The sequence below is a fragment of the Elaeis guineensis genome, chromosome 15, assembly GCF_000442705.2.
Source record: "Elaeis guineensis isolate ETL-2024a chromosome 15, EG11, whole genome shotgun sequence".
Classification (NCBI taxonomy): Eukaryota; Viridiplantae; Streptophyta; class Magnoliopsida; order Arecales; family Arecaceae; genus Elaeis; species Elaeis guineensis.
The window spans coordinates 55,530,572-55,547,953 of NC_026007.2; positions in this window are offsets into that span (position 1 = coordinate 55,530,572).

Here is a 17,382-nt window from a genome sequence, read left to right on the forward strand (position 1 = left end):
GTTGACAGTCAAACCCTAGGTCATCTTAAGCATTAGGGTCAAAGAGATGAATTATACAGTAACCATACGTCAGTAGGTTATAGAATATTGTTTTGCAATCTTTCGATCTATCCGGACGTCGGGTCCCATTGCTAGATGGTTACATCGATTGGTGTAAAAAATTATTCCTATGCTATTGGCTTAAGTTCGAACCTATAGAGTCACACATATTAGAAGATATGGACAGATCTAATGGCTGAAGAGTCTAATTGGATTGTGACTCTAGTGAAGAGTCCCACTAGAACTGGGACTCTGGAGAAGAGTCCTACTGGACTGGGATTCTACTATTAATGAAGAATTAATTAGTAATTAGATTGTTAATTGACTCAATTTAATTGAATAAAGATCTTTGGATCAAGTTTAATTGAATTGGATTTAGTTTGACTTAGTTTGGGTTTGATTTGATCAAGCCTGATTGCAAGAAAAATTTGATTTTGATTCGATCAGAACTTGGACTCAACTAATTCTTAATTGGATTAAGAATTTATTGAGATGATTGGAATTCTAATTAGATTAAATTTATTTCTAACATTGAGTTTAAACCAGATTTGATTTGGTTTAGAATTAATTTGGAAATGAAGAGTCCAAGCCAACAGGGACTCTATCTCTTTATCCTTGCACCACCCTGGACCCATCCACTAGATCTCAATGCCAAATTCGATTTGGCTTGAGATTTTTAGCATCAAGAGTGTGGGCCTAGTAAGGGTGGGTGGCAAAGCATGATGAGTCATGATCATATCTCCTACCTAGTTTGCATGCGATCCGAATTAGAGATAAAGAGATAAGAAGGAAAGAGATTTTTCAAACATGGAAAGAAGGGAGACGCCAATTGGATTTTTTTTTTTTTTTTTTGAAGAGTTTTTGGATGTGAGAGATACTAGATCTCCTCCTCACACCAACTAGCAATTTTTGAAAATTTTGGGATGCACAAAATTGTGGTGGGTGTGGACTCGTTAGCGCCTTCTCCTTTGGACCCAAAACCCTAGCCCTTGTCTATATAAAGGGGGCTCCAATAGTAGACGCCCCATGTGTTCTCCTTTGCAAGTTTACTTTCTCTCTAGAGCTTTTTCTCCTCTCCTCTTCCTCCTCCAGATATTCTCTTCCTTTGAAGCATCCAAGGCTTTTGAAGAAGGGAGAAATCAGCCTCAAAGATCCTTGCAAACTAGCACTTCCAAGGAGCATGATCTGCACCGATCTTTGTGTGAACTTTCTGTAGAGGTTGAATGACTTCGTGTGGCTACGAGCAATCTAAAGGAGCACCTATCCAAGTATTGGACCAGCAGAGATCATCAATCTATAGTTCGATAATAGTTTTTGAACTATTTTGATTATTTGTTATAGATATAACAGTTAGATCTAGATCGTTGCATCAATTAGATCGATGCAGATTTTTATTTTCAGATCTTATGAGCATGTTAAATCATATTATAGATCTTGATATGATAGTTTAGATTCGATCTTATGCATGTAAATTAGATTAAATTATTTAATCTAATAATTTTGCTGTATAAAATTTTAAAATTATATGTATAGTACGGTCAGTATTTTCTTCAATTGGTATCAGAGCCATGTTCCTTTATGATATGATTTAATATGCTTTTAGACCTGATAATATATCTTTAGATCTGATTATTTATTATTTAGATTAGATTTAAATATATTTTATTTTTAGATTTAATTTTTTATATGTTAGATTAGATGATCTGAGTAGCAAAGTACTCAGATTAGATGATCACCAGACCGTCCGATCATAAGAGCAAGTAGAGTTACATGATCCTCTCCTCCTATTCAACGGAGTGCTCTTATGACGTGTAGGGGTGCCGTTGTGAGGTCCCATGAAGAAAAAAATAAAAAAAAAATTATTTTCTTACAAACCCTAGATCTTGAAATCCTAAGATTTATTGTATATGATGTAAGTTACAAAGAAATCTAGTTACATCTAATTTTGATAATTAAAATTATTTTAATTTAAAATTATAAAAATTTAGATATGATCTAAAAAAATTTTATGATTTAATATAAAAAATTTACATAAAAAATTATTGCAAAACCTAAACCATATTGATGTGAAACTTAATTAAGAATTAAGTATTGAATCGATTAGATCTAGAATTATGATTTAAGATCTAATGACATTGCATAAAATATGAAAAATGGGTTAGCTCAAATTAGATCCTCTTAATTAGGTTAGACCTAAGGTTAGAATTAAAGAATTAATTGATCATGTAGAGAAATTGATTAAGTCTAATCAAATATTGAATTAGATTAAATCAGAATTTTTTTAAGACAATAGTTGTAGATGGTCAAGTTCATATCTTTGATTTGATCAAATAGACCTTGATTGTAGCTTAGTGGTTGAACCTGAATTATTAGATTGATCCAATCGAAACTAATTAACCAATTAGTATCTAAGAAAAATTTGACATTTTGATCGATGGTTTTTAATTGGAAGCGGCTTACCTAGCCATTTCGATGGTGTCTAAGGCAACCTTAGCAAATCCTCCCACCGATCTTACTTACCTGACCAATTTGATGAATTATATTTTGATTAGACCACTAAGTGATTTGAGTTAATCCATACCATTAAGGTTAATCAGTGTGACTGATTGAGGTGCCATTTCTATCAGCATTACCCTCATTCGATTCAATAACTTGGTGAAGTCAGTGGAAGGATTGTGATCTATTGATTGATTTCTTCTCTTCTCTTTTCTTAATTCAAAATTAAATCTTCTAAATTATTAGGTCCCTTAAATGAGATAGTTATGGTGATAACTAAATCATTGCCTCTCATTAAGTTGAATGATAATGGATCCAATAGTATGATGATCATTGGAGGCTCAAAGACCTGGTGCTAATCTGGTATTGAAATTATCATTCATAATATGATGACTTAGTCGAGTTTCTCTAGCTTGTGGTTTGGTTAGCCGATCAAAATCGGACTTGATCATTTGATAGTTAGATTCATAAGTACAATCATATTAATGATTGGACCTAACTAGAGTTTGCAGAGAAGATCAAAATCAATTGAAAAGTTACTTGGGGTTGAATCAATTACTAGAAATTATTTGATGAAATAATTGATTAATGAACCTACCCATAGATGCAAATGGGTGAGCCGAGCCAAAGTCGGGCTTGTGTGCAGTTTGTGTAGATTCTAGTACCCGCTAAAGAATTAAAGTAATTTCTCGAGTTGGAGGTAGATGCTACCAATTCGTATAAGATAGTAGGAGAACCTTTAAATTAAAATCCATATTTTTAGGATTAATTAATTCATATACTGATTAGGTTTTGATTTTTTTTATACAGATATGACCTCAAACTTGTCGCTTCGATCACTGTTGAACAATGAGAAGTTGATGGGATCCAATTTCAATAATTGATATCAAAAACTTAAAATCGTCCTGGAGCACGAGCAGATCATGTATGTCATTACAGATTCGACACCTGAGGAGCCTGCTCCCAATGCTCGTGGTGCGATTTGAGATACTTATTTGAAGTGGCTCAACGACCGCACCATGGTTCATTGTATAATACGGGCTTCAATGAATGATGAGTTCAGTCAAAAATTTGAAGAGGCTTAGCCAGAGGACATGATCAAGATGTTGAGAGAGTCTTTTGGTACTCCCAACGATGTTGAGCAGCACAAGACTAGTTGCACTATTTTCAATATTCGGATGAGGGAGGGAGCATCAGTCACCGATCATGTAATGTATATGATCGATCAGATCGAGTGACTGAGCAAGCTCGACTTCCCCTCGCATAAACAGCTGGGGAAGGATGCCATCTTGAACCTCCTGCCCAAATTCTACCTGTCGTTTTTCAGTCATTTTAGAATGATGAAGCTTGTAGTCAACTACCACAGTCTGTTGGGGTTGCTACAGACTTTTGAGAAAGATCATCAGCTTCACAAGGAGACGGTGAATGTAGTGGGAGGATTTCTTTGGGTGGACATCGTTCTTTTAAGAAAGAGAAGAAAAAGAAAAACAAGAAGATGCAAAGTACTGGGAGCCAGACCTAGAAGCCCAAATTTAAGACTGACTAGAGTCAGACAGAGTACTTCTATTGTAAGAAGCAGGATCACTGGAAGAGGAACTGTCCTCAATACTTAGCTTCTCTTAATCTGAACAGACCAAAAAAGAAGAAGCAATCGATTGATGGACAAGATAATTATATGATAATACTTTATAATTTTTATATTTTTGATACAATGATTTGAGTATTGGATACCGATAGCTCTATTAATATTTATAATTCATTGCAGGATCTTCAGGTCAGTAGGAGATTTGGAGACGGTGAGAGATTTCTGTACGTTGGAGATAGAAAATCAGTTCCAGTTCTAGTTTTAGGAATTATCAAGCTTATATTCGAGTCTCATTTTATTGTTCTAAATGAATATCATTACTGTCTCAATTTTTTTTGAATGTTATTTCTGTAGGTCTTTTGGCCAAATCAAATTATAAAATATTAATGAAGAAAAATTTTTGTGATATCATTTTGAATAGTATTACTATAATGTGTGGACAGTTGAATAATAGTATCTATGTTGTATCTAGGCCTAATATAATGTACATGTCTAATAAACATCTTAGGATAGTCGATGTCACAGATGCCTACATTTGGCATTGTAGGCTAGGTCATATCAACAAGAACAGGATGAACAAATTAGCTCAAGAAGAAATTCTTGATAATAATAATTATGAATCATTGCCAACCTGTGAGTTTTGTCTACTTAGAAAGATGACCAAATCATTTTTTACTGAAAAAGATGAACGAGCCAGTGATGTTCTAGATCTAGTACATATTGATGTATATGGACCCATAAGCACAAGTACCAGAGGAGGATACTACTATTTCATTATGTTCACAGATGACCTATCTAGGTATAGATATGTCTACTTGATGAAATACAAGTCTGAATCGTTTGAAATGTTCAAACAATTTCATAATGAGATAGAGAAACAAACTAGAAAGAATATTAAAACTCTTCGATCAGATCAAAGAGAAGAATATCTTTCTGGTGAATTTCTGATATATCTTGAGGAGAATAAAATTTTCTCTCAATGAATATCTTCTGGAATGCCACAACACAATGGTATATCGAAAAGGAGAAATTAAACCCTGTTGGATACGGTTCGATCCATGATGGACTTTTCTAGTCTACCGATATCTTTTTGGGGATATGCACTCGAGTCGGCTTGTTATGTGCTTAATAGAATTTTTACTAAATCTATAAGTAAGATACCATATGAGACATGGACAGGACGTAAGCCAGGGCTCTCTCACCTTAAGATTTGATGATGTTTAGGTTATGTCAAACATTTGAAAACAAATAAACTTGGAGCCTGGTCTGATAAGTGTAATTTTATAGGATATCTCAAAAAAATTAAGGGGTATTACTTTTACCTTGCTGATGAATAAAAAGTGTCTATCAGTCTTAGGGCAGTCTTTTTAGAAAAAAAAAATTTTAGGGAAGGGATTAATGCCTCTAAGGTTGAATTTGAGAAAGTTCAACAGGTAGAATTAATACAATTTAGTGAACCCACAGAATCGAATTGGACGATGTCAAATTCGAAACATGTTGTAGAGGCACCATTAAGGAGATCTGATAGAGTATCGCATCAATCAGACAGATACTATGATTTTTTAATTCGAGATGGAGATTCTATTGAACTCGATGAGAACAATGATGATCCGATCACCTATATGGATATAATGCAGAGGTTCGACTCTGATAAATGGCTTGAAACCATGAAATTCGAAATAGAGTCCATGAAGGTCAATGATGTATGGATATTAGTTGACCCATCTAATGGGGTTAAACCCATAGCGTGTAAGTGGGTCTTCAAAAGGAAGAGGGGCATAGATAGAAAGGTGGAGATCTATAAAGTTTATTTGGTTGCCAAGGGTTATCGTTAGCATTATAGTATTAACTATGATGAGATATTTTTTCTATGGCAATGCTCAAATCCATTCGAATTATGCTTGCGATAGCGACACACATGGACTATGAAATCTGACAAATAGATATGAAAACAATTTTTTTAAATGGAGAGCTGGAAGAAGAGGTGTATATGATACAGTCTGAGGATTTTACTTCTACAGATGAGTCTAAAGTGTGCAAGCTTTAGAGATCTATTTAGGGATTGAAGCAAGCATTTAGGAGTTGAAATATACATTTTGATAAGGTTATCAGAACGTATGGCTTCATTAAAAATAGAGAAGAACTCTGCATTTATAAATGGATAAATGACTTTATGGTTGTATTCCTCATTCTGTATGTAGATGATATTTTCTTAATCAGAAATGACATCTCTGCATTACAAAGAATAAAAGTCTGGTTATCGTCTCAGTTCTCTACGAAGGACTTGAGAGAAGCATCCTACATCCTTGGGATGAAGATCTATAGAGATAAATCGAAAATATTGCTTAAATTATTTCAGTCCACGTACATAGACACCGTGCTGAAGCGGTTCAGCATGGAGAATTTTAAAAAAGGCTATCTCTCGATAGGCCATAAAATTTCTCTCCTGAATAGAGATTGTCCGATAACTCCTCAAGAGAGAGAGCATATGAGTAGAGTTCCATATGCTTTGACAGTGGATTCTATAATGTATGCTATTACATGTACAAGACCAGACGTGGCACACTCACTAGGGGTAGTGAGTAGATACCAGTCTGATCTAGGAGAGAACTATTGGAAGATCGTAAAGATCATTCTTAAGTATTTAAGAAATACTAAGGATCAGTGACTTGTTTATGGTGAAACTGATTTGAAACTAGTGAGATTCACGGACTCTAGCTTTCAGTCAGACCATGATGATAGCAAAAGTGTGTCAGGTTATCTTTTTATCCTGAATGGTGGAACAATCTGTTGAAAAAATTTCAAGCAGTACACTGTGGCTGATTCTGTTTGCAAAGCAGAGTATATCACGATATCTGATGCTGCAAAGGAAGCTGTATGATTGCAAAAATTCATCGACGAGCTCAGAGTGGTACCCCCTGTCGATGGCCCTATCCTGTTATACTGTGATAGCACTGGAGCCATTGCTTAAGCCAAGGAGCCAAAGTCCCATCAACACACCAAACATATTCTGTGGTGCTACCACCTTATCTGGGAGATCATGGATCGAGGTGACGTCGACCTTCAGAAGATCGATGAAAAAAAGAATCTAGCTGACCTATTTACTAAAGTTCTCAAAATCAAGAAGTTCGATGATCACAAGTCAAAGATGGGTATACGATACTATACCAATTGGCTTTAGTCCAAGTGGGAGTTATTGAAAAATATGTCCCAAAGTTAATCATTAGCCTGTTGATGATTGTGCTCATAATTATAATTGTATATAAATTTTTATTAATAAAAGTTATTTAACTTTTTCATCACAATTTGTCCATCTTATTTGAATTTTTATGTTGTGATGAAGTTCTTAGGATTATATTTAATCAACAAAAGAGGATTTATCGTTTAGTTCTTAAAATATATTCGTGACCAAATGATATGCTATTAATAGAACGATAGCAATATCAAGTATAGATCGTTGTATGTCATATGAGTTAGTTATCCTCTTAATCAAGGAGTGTGGAGATACTGATATGGCATGTAAGTGGAATGTAGGAGTATATTTATACCGAATGTGACTATTTATTGAGCGCTCTGCTGTCAAGAGTAGCTCACAAAGGGTATGGGTATAAGTACTCCTCAGATCTGAGATCATCACAGTAATTTGTAAGCAACTCACTATACTTTAATATCGAACCATCTGAGTTTCTAATTCAGTGACGAAAAGTTACTTGGTGCAGTCGAGTACTTATCAAGCGGTATGTTAGTCGAGATGGAATTGATCCCTCTAAATTAGTAGGAGATATGCATCAGTGTATTTTAATTTAGTAAAATCTTGATCAAGATAATTCATGTGATGGATTTGAAAGGTTGAAATACAATGTGGTAGACTATATTAGGGTTGACAGTCAAACCCTAGGTCACCTTGAGTATTAGAGTCAAAGAGATGAATTATATGGTAACCATACACCAGTAGGTTCTAGAATGTTGCTTTGCAATCTTTTGACCTATCCAGACGTTGGATTCCATTGCTAGATGGTTATATCAATTGGTATAAAAAATTATTCCTATACTACTGGCTTAGGTTCGAATCTAGAGGGTCACACATATTAGAAGATATGGATAGATCTGATGGCTGAAGAGTCTAATTAAATTATGACTCTGGTGAGGAGTCCCATTGGACTGGGATTTTACTATTAATGAAGAAATAATAAGAAAATAGATTGCTAGTTGACTCAATTTAATTGAATAAAGAGCTTTGGATCAAGTCTAATTGAATTGGATTCAGTTTGACTTAGTTTGGGTTTGATTTGATCAAGCCTGATTACAAAGAAAATTTGATCCTGATTCAATCAGGACTTGAACTCAACTAATTCTTAATTGGATTAAAAATTTATTAAGATGATTGGGCTCCTAATTATATTAGGTTCATTTTTAATACTGGGTTCAAACCATATTTGATTTGGTTTAGAATTAATTTGGAAATAAAGAGTTCAAGTCAACAGGGACTACTATCTTTTTATCCTTGCGCCACCCTGGACCTATCTGCTGGATCTTAACGTCAAATTAGATTTGGCTTGAGATTTTTGGCATTAAGAGTGTGGGCCCAGTAAGGTGGGCGGCAAAGCATGATGAGTCATGATCATATCTCCTGCTTAGTTTGAATGCGATCCGAATTAGAGATAAGGAGATAAGAAGGAAAGAGATTTTTCAAACATGGAAAGAAGGGAGGCACCAATTGGGTTTTTCCTTATTTTCTTTGAGGAGTTTTTGGATGTGAGAGATACCAGATCTCCTCCTCATTCCAACCAGCAAGTTTTAAAAATTTTGGAGTGCCCAAAATTATGGTGGGTGTGGACTCATAGGCGCCTTCTCCCTTGGACCCAAAACCCTAGCCCTTGTCTATATAAAGGGGGCTCCAATAGTGGATGCCCCATGTGTTCTCCTTTGCAAGTTTACTTTTTCTCCAAAGCTCCTTCTCCTCTCCTCTTCCTCCTCCAAATATTCTCTTCCTTTGGAGCATCCAAGGCTTTTGAAGAAGAAAAAAGAAATCAACCTCAAAGTTCCTTGCAAGCTAGCACTTTCAAAGAGCTTGATCTGCACCGATCTTTGTGTGGACTTTTTATAGAGGCCGGATGACTTCGTGTGGCTGCGAGCAACCTGAAAGAGTTTCTATCTAGGTGTTGGACTAGCAGAGATCATCAATCTACAGTTCGATAATAGTTTTTGAACTATTTTGATTGTTTGTTATAGATCTAATGGTTAGATCTAGATCGCAGCATCAATTAGATCAATGCAGATTTTTATTTTCTAATCTTATGAGCATGTTAAATCATATTATAGATCTTGGTATGGTAGTCTAGATTAGATTTTATGCATGTAAATTAGATTAAATTATTTAATCTAATAGTTTCACTACATAAAATTTTAAAATTACATACATAGTACTGCCAGTATTTTTTTCACCTTAGTCGGTGGATACCGGCCTCCGATAATTCAGACCTCTTAGTGAGAGGCTCGAAAAGACTCTCGAAAATCGGTTGTTCTTCCAACTCCTTGGAATCGAGACGATCTCACCGAGAGGAAGCACCTTTGGGATCACCCTAAGGAATCTCCTCGATCTCCCTCTGAACGTACGGAGTCCGAGAATTGTGGTCCCCCATCACATTCTCGCCCCCAGACTCTCTACTTGAAGAAGGTGTGAAAAGAGAACAAGACAAAAATCCAAAGAGAGGAGGGGAGGATAGAAAAAAACCTTGAGAGGGGGACAGAAAGACTGATGGTGACGAAGGACCAACAACAGTGAAGATCGACTGGAAGAGAGACAACCGCCTACAATGAAGCCTAAACCCTCAGAAACCCCGAGCTCTCTATTAGGAAGCAAGAAACCAGAGGGTCGTAAAGGGCAAGGGCACTAGGATCGAAAGGAGGACTGAAACAAGGCCCCCTCCTATTTATAGACCTCTTCAACGACCAGGATCGATTCAAAAATCACGTCTTCCTCAGAGATGCTAGCATGTGTCAGCCATCCCAGCTGACCATTTTTTTGGCTTTTCGATGCACCACCATTGAAATCGCACCACGCTAGCTGAATCTGTGTGATCACGTGTTGGACCACCCGATGATTGACACGTAGGAGACTTGGGTACGCCAGCCTATTATTGCCCTACCATCCGATTTTCTGCTATTATTATGGAGAATCGCCTCGAGCACCGCAGTATTTACTGCCACATGACTTGCGACGTGATAGAGCCGCCACACATTCTACGAAGCGATAGGACTGCAGTTTGTCCCACGAAATGACAAAATAGAGAGACGCAACCTTCGGAATGTCATTAAATGACAAACCAACAAAAAAGATGGTTCGAGTCCGATAGAAAAAGTGACTCGGATCTGCACAACAGCTAACTCCCTTCGTCCGATTGCAAAATCGGACTCACGAGTTGAGGGATAGGTATTGGGGTAGATCCTTGTTACTTATTCGACTATCCCACTTCCTCGCCTCTCAACCGACCATCAAAACTTCACTAACTAGGCTACTATAGTTCGACCCAACTCCGACCAATAGGCCTCGCTCCAACCGGCCTTCCACCGACTGAGGTCGACGGTACGTGGCCGACTAAGAATGATAGACTCAGCCGAGTCGGGTCTTTATCGACTTGGTTCGACATACAACCCATAAGCTGGATGATGGAATTCGATACAGGACCGACTATATATCCAGTGTCCTACCGATCGATTTGATCGATGACTTAGTAGCACCGCTCAACGCATTCACTAGGTCTACTACCGAGTCCAAAAGTATGGGCATCAGCCAAGCAACTAACCATCAAGCATAGCCACCACACTATCTGATTGGGTTACATCAAGTCCCATCACCCAGGAGCCAAATCTTGCGCCACCAGCTGCGCACCATGATAAGAAATCATGAAGTCATTTATTACACCCATTAGCTCATTAATTGTGCCCCACGTGCAATAAGGTGTGCCGTCGCAGCCATCTACGCATCAAACGGAAAGCACGCTTGCGATAGAGCCAATGGGGCTGCCTATACTACTCAATATGGACAAAAAATCTGAAATGGATTCTCTCTCACTTTGCTGACCTTAATCCTTTTATAAATAGAGATAAATGAGGACCCCTCTAGATACGTAAGACTGGATCTCATGCTGAGACTCTACTTCTCTCTCTATTGAGTTTCATCGCTGACTTGAGTATTAGAGGGTCTTCACCAGAGCAACCTCCGGTGGGACTTACCTTGCAGGTCTCGCATCCCCAACAGCCCGGCATTCTGCCTGAATCTGACCGCCCTAGCATCACATGGAGATCATTGTCAACACACACCACTAGCTCTCTCTCTCATCCTTGACCATCCCTGCCATGCCCTCTCTCCGGTGGATGGACTTCTCTCCAACCTTCTACCACACAATAACCAGGCGCGGCTACTCGGCTCCAGGCCGACTATCCCATCAGAGACAAGCTGCAACAAAGGAGATCCTCAGATAAGAGACAAAAATAAAATTTTTAAAGAGAACATCCTAGAGAAAAATGCGGTTCTCTCTCTGTCCTTCTTCTTTTTTCTATTGTTCTCAAACTCTGACTAACTTAAACATCAAAGGATCACCCATTAGAAATCTTCCGATGAGTGTGGACTTCCTTTACAGATTTCCTCCGATATCTCAAATTTCAGATGGCATCCAGCTCTAGCCGCGTTAGCATTCGATTGGAGTCTCGCAACAGCAAAACATATCATTAAAGAGAAAGTAAATTAAGTCAGATTATTTTTTCTTTTAAAAATTTTATAAATATAACATAAAATTAAACAAAAATTAAAAATAAAATCAAATATTCGGGTATGAATGAAATAATTTTCTATCTTTATTTATTTATTATTTATTATTTTTATTTTTATTTTTTGATATGGCACAATGGATGCTATTAGTTGTTATAAAGCCAGAGGAGATGGTTCTAACCATAATGTGGTCGAAAAAGTATTCACTAAAATAACTAAAAAATTATCCTAAATTTATGTCAAAGTCATTTTGTCAAATAATAAGCTAATACGGCTGCAATAGAATGCAAAAATGATAGTCATAATATGTATTTGACTTATATTCGTAAGATATTATACATGTTTACGCCAATTAAATCTTTATAATGTCATAAGCTGTTATTTTAAGCTAGCTAACTTGTTTATAGGGTGCAAATGTAAGAAGCCATGAGCAGAAGAATATAGTTCCTCGATAAGATAGAAATCAAAGTTAAGCTTGTTGATGAGTGGTTTAAAAGCCCATCAAATTGTTAAAGGAATTAGGACGGGCTAAAAATGTACAACAGAATTTTTAAATTGGATTTGCTGGATTATTAAGCTAATCTTATGTATAGTTTTGGACTTTTGCAGGTGTGTATGTTATTCATTACTGGATTAACCATTGTTCCAGCCTGTTGGCTTGTACAAATTATTTTTTAGGTTGGGCATTTCCCTTTGGGCTTTCATGACGGGCTCAATTCAATGAGGCCTGAGGTCCATGGGCCCGGTTGGTATCAGAACAAGAATGACTCGGACCTGACCTAGTTAGGTCTGAATCATGCTTGTATGGTAGATCTAATCCATTAATTAACCAAGTTAGGTTTTATGGAAAAATTGGGAAGGTCATTCTGTTGTCTTGCTTCGTTTTGTTTTGAATGGATATAGAGTTTGAAGAGCTAGTCTTGTTTGGTATCCTCACCCAGTCTGGATTTAAGAAGGCTACATCATTCACAAGAGAGAGCAGAATGGCACTGTTCATTTGGAGTTTTTGCCATGAGTCTATTGCAATTTACTGGCCTTGACACCTTTGCATCAAAAATTTGTGTCTGCCTATGAAATATGAATGTGCTTGTGCTCATCTCTTTTATAGGATTAAGAGAGATTAATCCTCACCCTTTTCTATTCTGCACATTCTATTCGGATCCTACGCTCTTGTGCACGTGGCAAGAGGTGATACCATCCAAGCAAGCAGTTTGAAGTTGCTTTCGCACATTCGATTTGTCGTCTTTTATTTTTTCCAAAATAGTCTTTTTTTTTTTTCTTCTTGTTTTTCTCCATGGTTGGTGGTTATTCTTATCCAACTTCTTTTTGTGAGGTGCATTTTTGACCAACTCCATGTGATAACTTTGGATATTAGAAAGCTACAATTAACTAGCATGCTGGTGTCCATTGAGCCAATGATGTACTGGTTTGGCTGAGGAATTACCATATATTTTTAGCAAGTTGGGCTGGATTTGGGCCGCTCTGAGTATGTGGTTGATCCACAGCACAACATAAAGTGAGAGGAATTTTACAAAAAAAAAAAAAAAAAAAAAGAAAGAAAGAAAAGAAGAAGCTCTCTTTAGTTCCTATTTTGCAGATTTGGATATCTTTTATTTATTTTTCCACAGAAATGATTTATTTTTATTTTTTTTTTTTTGGGCCTAGTCCCAATAGATTGTTATGTTATACATTTAAACAGAGTTGAATGTATATATTTTTATAGTGGAAGCATATATTTTATACTAATAGACAATCTTTTTAAGTGCTAAATGCGCATAATATGTTCGTAAAGCAGGGGGCAAAAAACATACAAAAATGCGAAACGAAGCCATTCCTAAAAAGGATGAACGTAGTTTAACATGTGAAAATAATGAGAGATGGGCTAATTTCGCAAAACACTATGGAGAAAAATAGCATTTTGATGGGATTACGTTGGGTTATTCCCTTGTATATTTACCATCCCATAATAATAGAACAAGCTGATACAGATTTGGAGGCCTAGCACAAACTTCACAGTGATACAGTGGAAGATTAAATTAAGTTGAACCAAATCTAGAAATAAAGGTAATAAACTTCAGAAAATTAGAAGCAACAAGATAACCAGGTACTAAAGGCTAACTAAGGATAGCTACCCAGAATCTACCAAAATCCACCAAGTTCACCACCATGAAAACCGAGAATCTACCAAGGTTTGCTCTAAAATCCAGCAAAGCTTTGCAGAATTCTCTATAAATAGAAATTTAAGAGGAATACAAGTTAACATCTACTCAAGAGTAGCAATCTTTCATCAATTCTATTACAGGGGATGAGTGGCGTGCTCTCGCAGCTCGACTAAATTTCAAAAAACAAAGTTTTTAACTAATATAACAAGTGATCTGATGTTAAAGGTGTTTCAAGAGATAAAAAAACATTCTAATCATGAGAATCTACCATCTGGGTTGCTTCAAATGGTAGTTGGTTTGCTAGAAGTTCAGTTCTAATGGTGACTTGGGTACCGTTAGCGGTCTTAGCTTTCCAGTTATTGTCAGGATTAGATGCTTAATCTTTGGATGATGTTGGCCCTACCACCAAAATCTTTGGAAGGTGAATGGTATATTATTGGATCGAGTAGTATTAGACCTCGACTATTTAGCTCCCTAGTAGAATTAGACCCTCGCATCGGCATGTTAGAGGTAGCAAATCTCCTTTTCACTGTAGTGCGAGAGGCATTGTTGATGGTGAGTTTCTTTTGTTATATCTTTTTGATAGTAAAAAACTTCCTTTGGTTTTGACATCAAGCATTCTGCCGTCGAATGCCTTCTGATAATATGTAGTTGTCTTTTGATAAAAAATTCTGCTAGACCTCCTCCTTTTCGAGTGAATCTGATCTACATCAAGGCTAATTTTATGTATATGTATAAATGTGAATGTATTCTTTTTAATAGGAAGCATTCGTCATGATACTTTCTTGAGTACCAACCATGTTGAAGCATTGCCATTGGATGGAACGCCTTCTTGTTGATATGAAGGAAGGAAGAACTAAATATCACAAGACAATTTTTAATTAACTTTTTATCCTCTGTCTCAATAATCCTAATGGCTAAAACTACAAAATAATATCTTAATGCATTGATCATATTATCTACAACACATTCACATAGAAGTTCATATGCTTCGGAATTGACTATAGCTAATGTGGCACAACCGATCAATCAAAACTCGTCATGAGTCTGCCATGGAGTTCTCATCTTGGCCAACTAATTTTTATCACATGGCCACTCTGAAAAATGTATGGAGATGTTCGAATCTTCTACCACTTGGTTATAGCTGATCTATAATGACAGAACGACCTCCATAACCCTAAAATATGTATCTCATGATTTATTTTGGATGTGTGAGTAGTTACCTACAACAACCTCCTTTGCACGTCCCAAGATTTCGATCACGACTGGCTCTGACTCTCATCTATATAAATTACTCGTTGGATCCTCCAAATAAGTCACAAATGCGAAGTTACTAGTCAAATCCATGTTGAGTACAAAGTGAAGGAAAGCTAAGACTCCAACTCTCTCTCTCTCTCTCTCCCCTTCTTTCTCAAGGATATATTGACACCGACTCTCTCTATACCTTTCTCTCATAACCTTTTTTTTTTTTTCCCGAGGTTATTTGACTTAGGAGTCGGAAGATCTTCTACCAAAAAATCTTTGGCAAGCAGACTTTCCCTTGTCTTTTATATTTCAAGGTCGATTCGAATGTTGGAGCAAAGATCTAGCTACCATCAATCATTTTGAGATCTCCGACTAGCTATCTGGTTTTCTTGATCACCTTATGTGGCTCACCGACTAGATCATCGGTCCAAGCTAGACCAACCTTCAATGGCAACAAAAGTTACTACAATAGAAAAGATCTACAGCAACGGTCAAAATTATGGTAAAAATCTAAGCAAACTATGGGTAGAATGTACAAAAACAATTGGTAAACTATAGCAATAAATGTCATTGCTAAAAGTTATTGTTGTGACTAGGTGACCATTGCTATAAGTAGCTTTGTGATAAAGTACCATCTTGAGTCATCTAATAGCAATGATTTATAACCATTAGCATAACTTGTTGCCACAGCTATAATCATTGTTATGCATATGACCAAATAAAATATTTTCCTTGCAAATAGGGCTGAAAATGAGTTGGACATTTATTCGATCAAATCTAGCATCCGATTGGATTTAGATGGAAGAAATTCTTGCATCTGATCTGATTTGTATACGAATCCAGATATGTACTTATGATGCTAGATGTAAGAAAAATTCTCGTAGGTGTAAAAAATAATTGTTACCATAAAACTGAAAAGAAAAGGACGAGTGCTTATATAGTGTATTTGACATCTATAGTTCACATGAAAGAAATCATTAATCACAAGAATTTTCACTGTAAGCAAGCACTTCACATGGAAGGGATCTCATAACTTTTTATGGGTAACATTAGTTGGACTAAATGTGTTGAGAAGCATGGATGGTTTTCTCAGGATGATGTGGGCCTCTTCCTACCATTAACGTTGGAATTTCAATGATGCATAATAATATTATTCGACAAGAGATGCACGGAGTCAAAGACCAGGGCATTTTTTTTGATTTTAAATGGGAACAAGATGGTGCCATCTAAGCTTTTAAATTATTTTTTTTCTAAATTCCGACTATCCTCCTGTCTCTCTTCTAGTTGCCTCAGAGAGTGATCAACTATAAAAGATTCTGTCATTTAAATAAAAGATATCAATAAAAGGGACATAATCCTACCAAAAAGAGAAAAGAATGATAGAATACTAAAATATAATGCAGAATTGATGTTGATGTCGCAAATCGTTTTCTTCTGCTTTTTGACCTATACATTGCTTAAGAGAATGGTATTAAATTTAAATGTAAAGAAAGTTAGCAATGACCTTAAAATCCGTAAGAAGGTGTCCAGATGTCTCTAAGGCAATCGGAGGAAGAGGACTACTAGAAAGAGAGAGAGAAAAAAAAAAAAAACTAGTCAGGAAGGCCAAGATACACATCTTAAGAAAATCAAGGCATGTCAATAAAAATGGCTAAAAGTTAACCCTACTATCGCCTATGATCATGAGGTTAGAGACTCCTAACTGAACCAATTTTTTCCTGTTTCTAAAAGAAATAGCCTAAACTAAAGATAGGTATCCAACACTATGCTACCGAATTTTTCTATGCAAATCTGATGTTCTATTCGTGCTATTATGACACGTCATGACATCGATTTATCCATTAGAGTGACTTCATAGCACCTTTGAAGATTCCTCTTAAATTCTCTGTTATGCAGCTAAGCAAACTGAATTAGATTATCTCCTGCACTATTAGATGAATGTTATGTAGTAGTCTTTTCTCTCTCCAAATGATGAGCAAACCCAAGCTCTCCCTTAGGCAGATAAAATGAAAGCAAACACAATCAAAAATATGGTTGGTAAGTAGTATTCCTTTGCAAGCAACAAAAGTATTCAACATTTCACA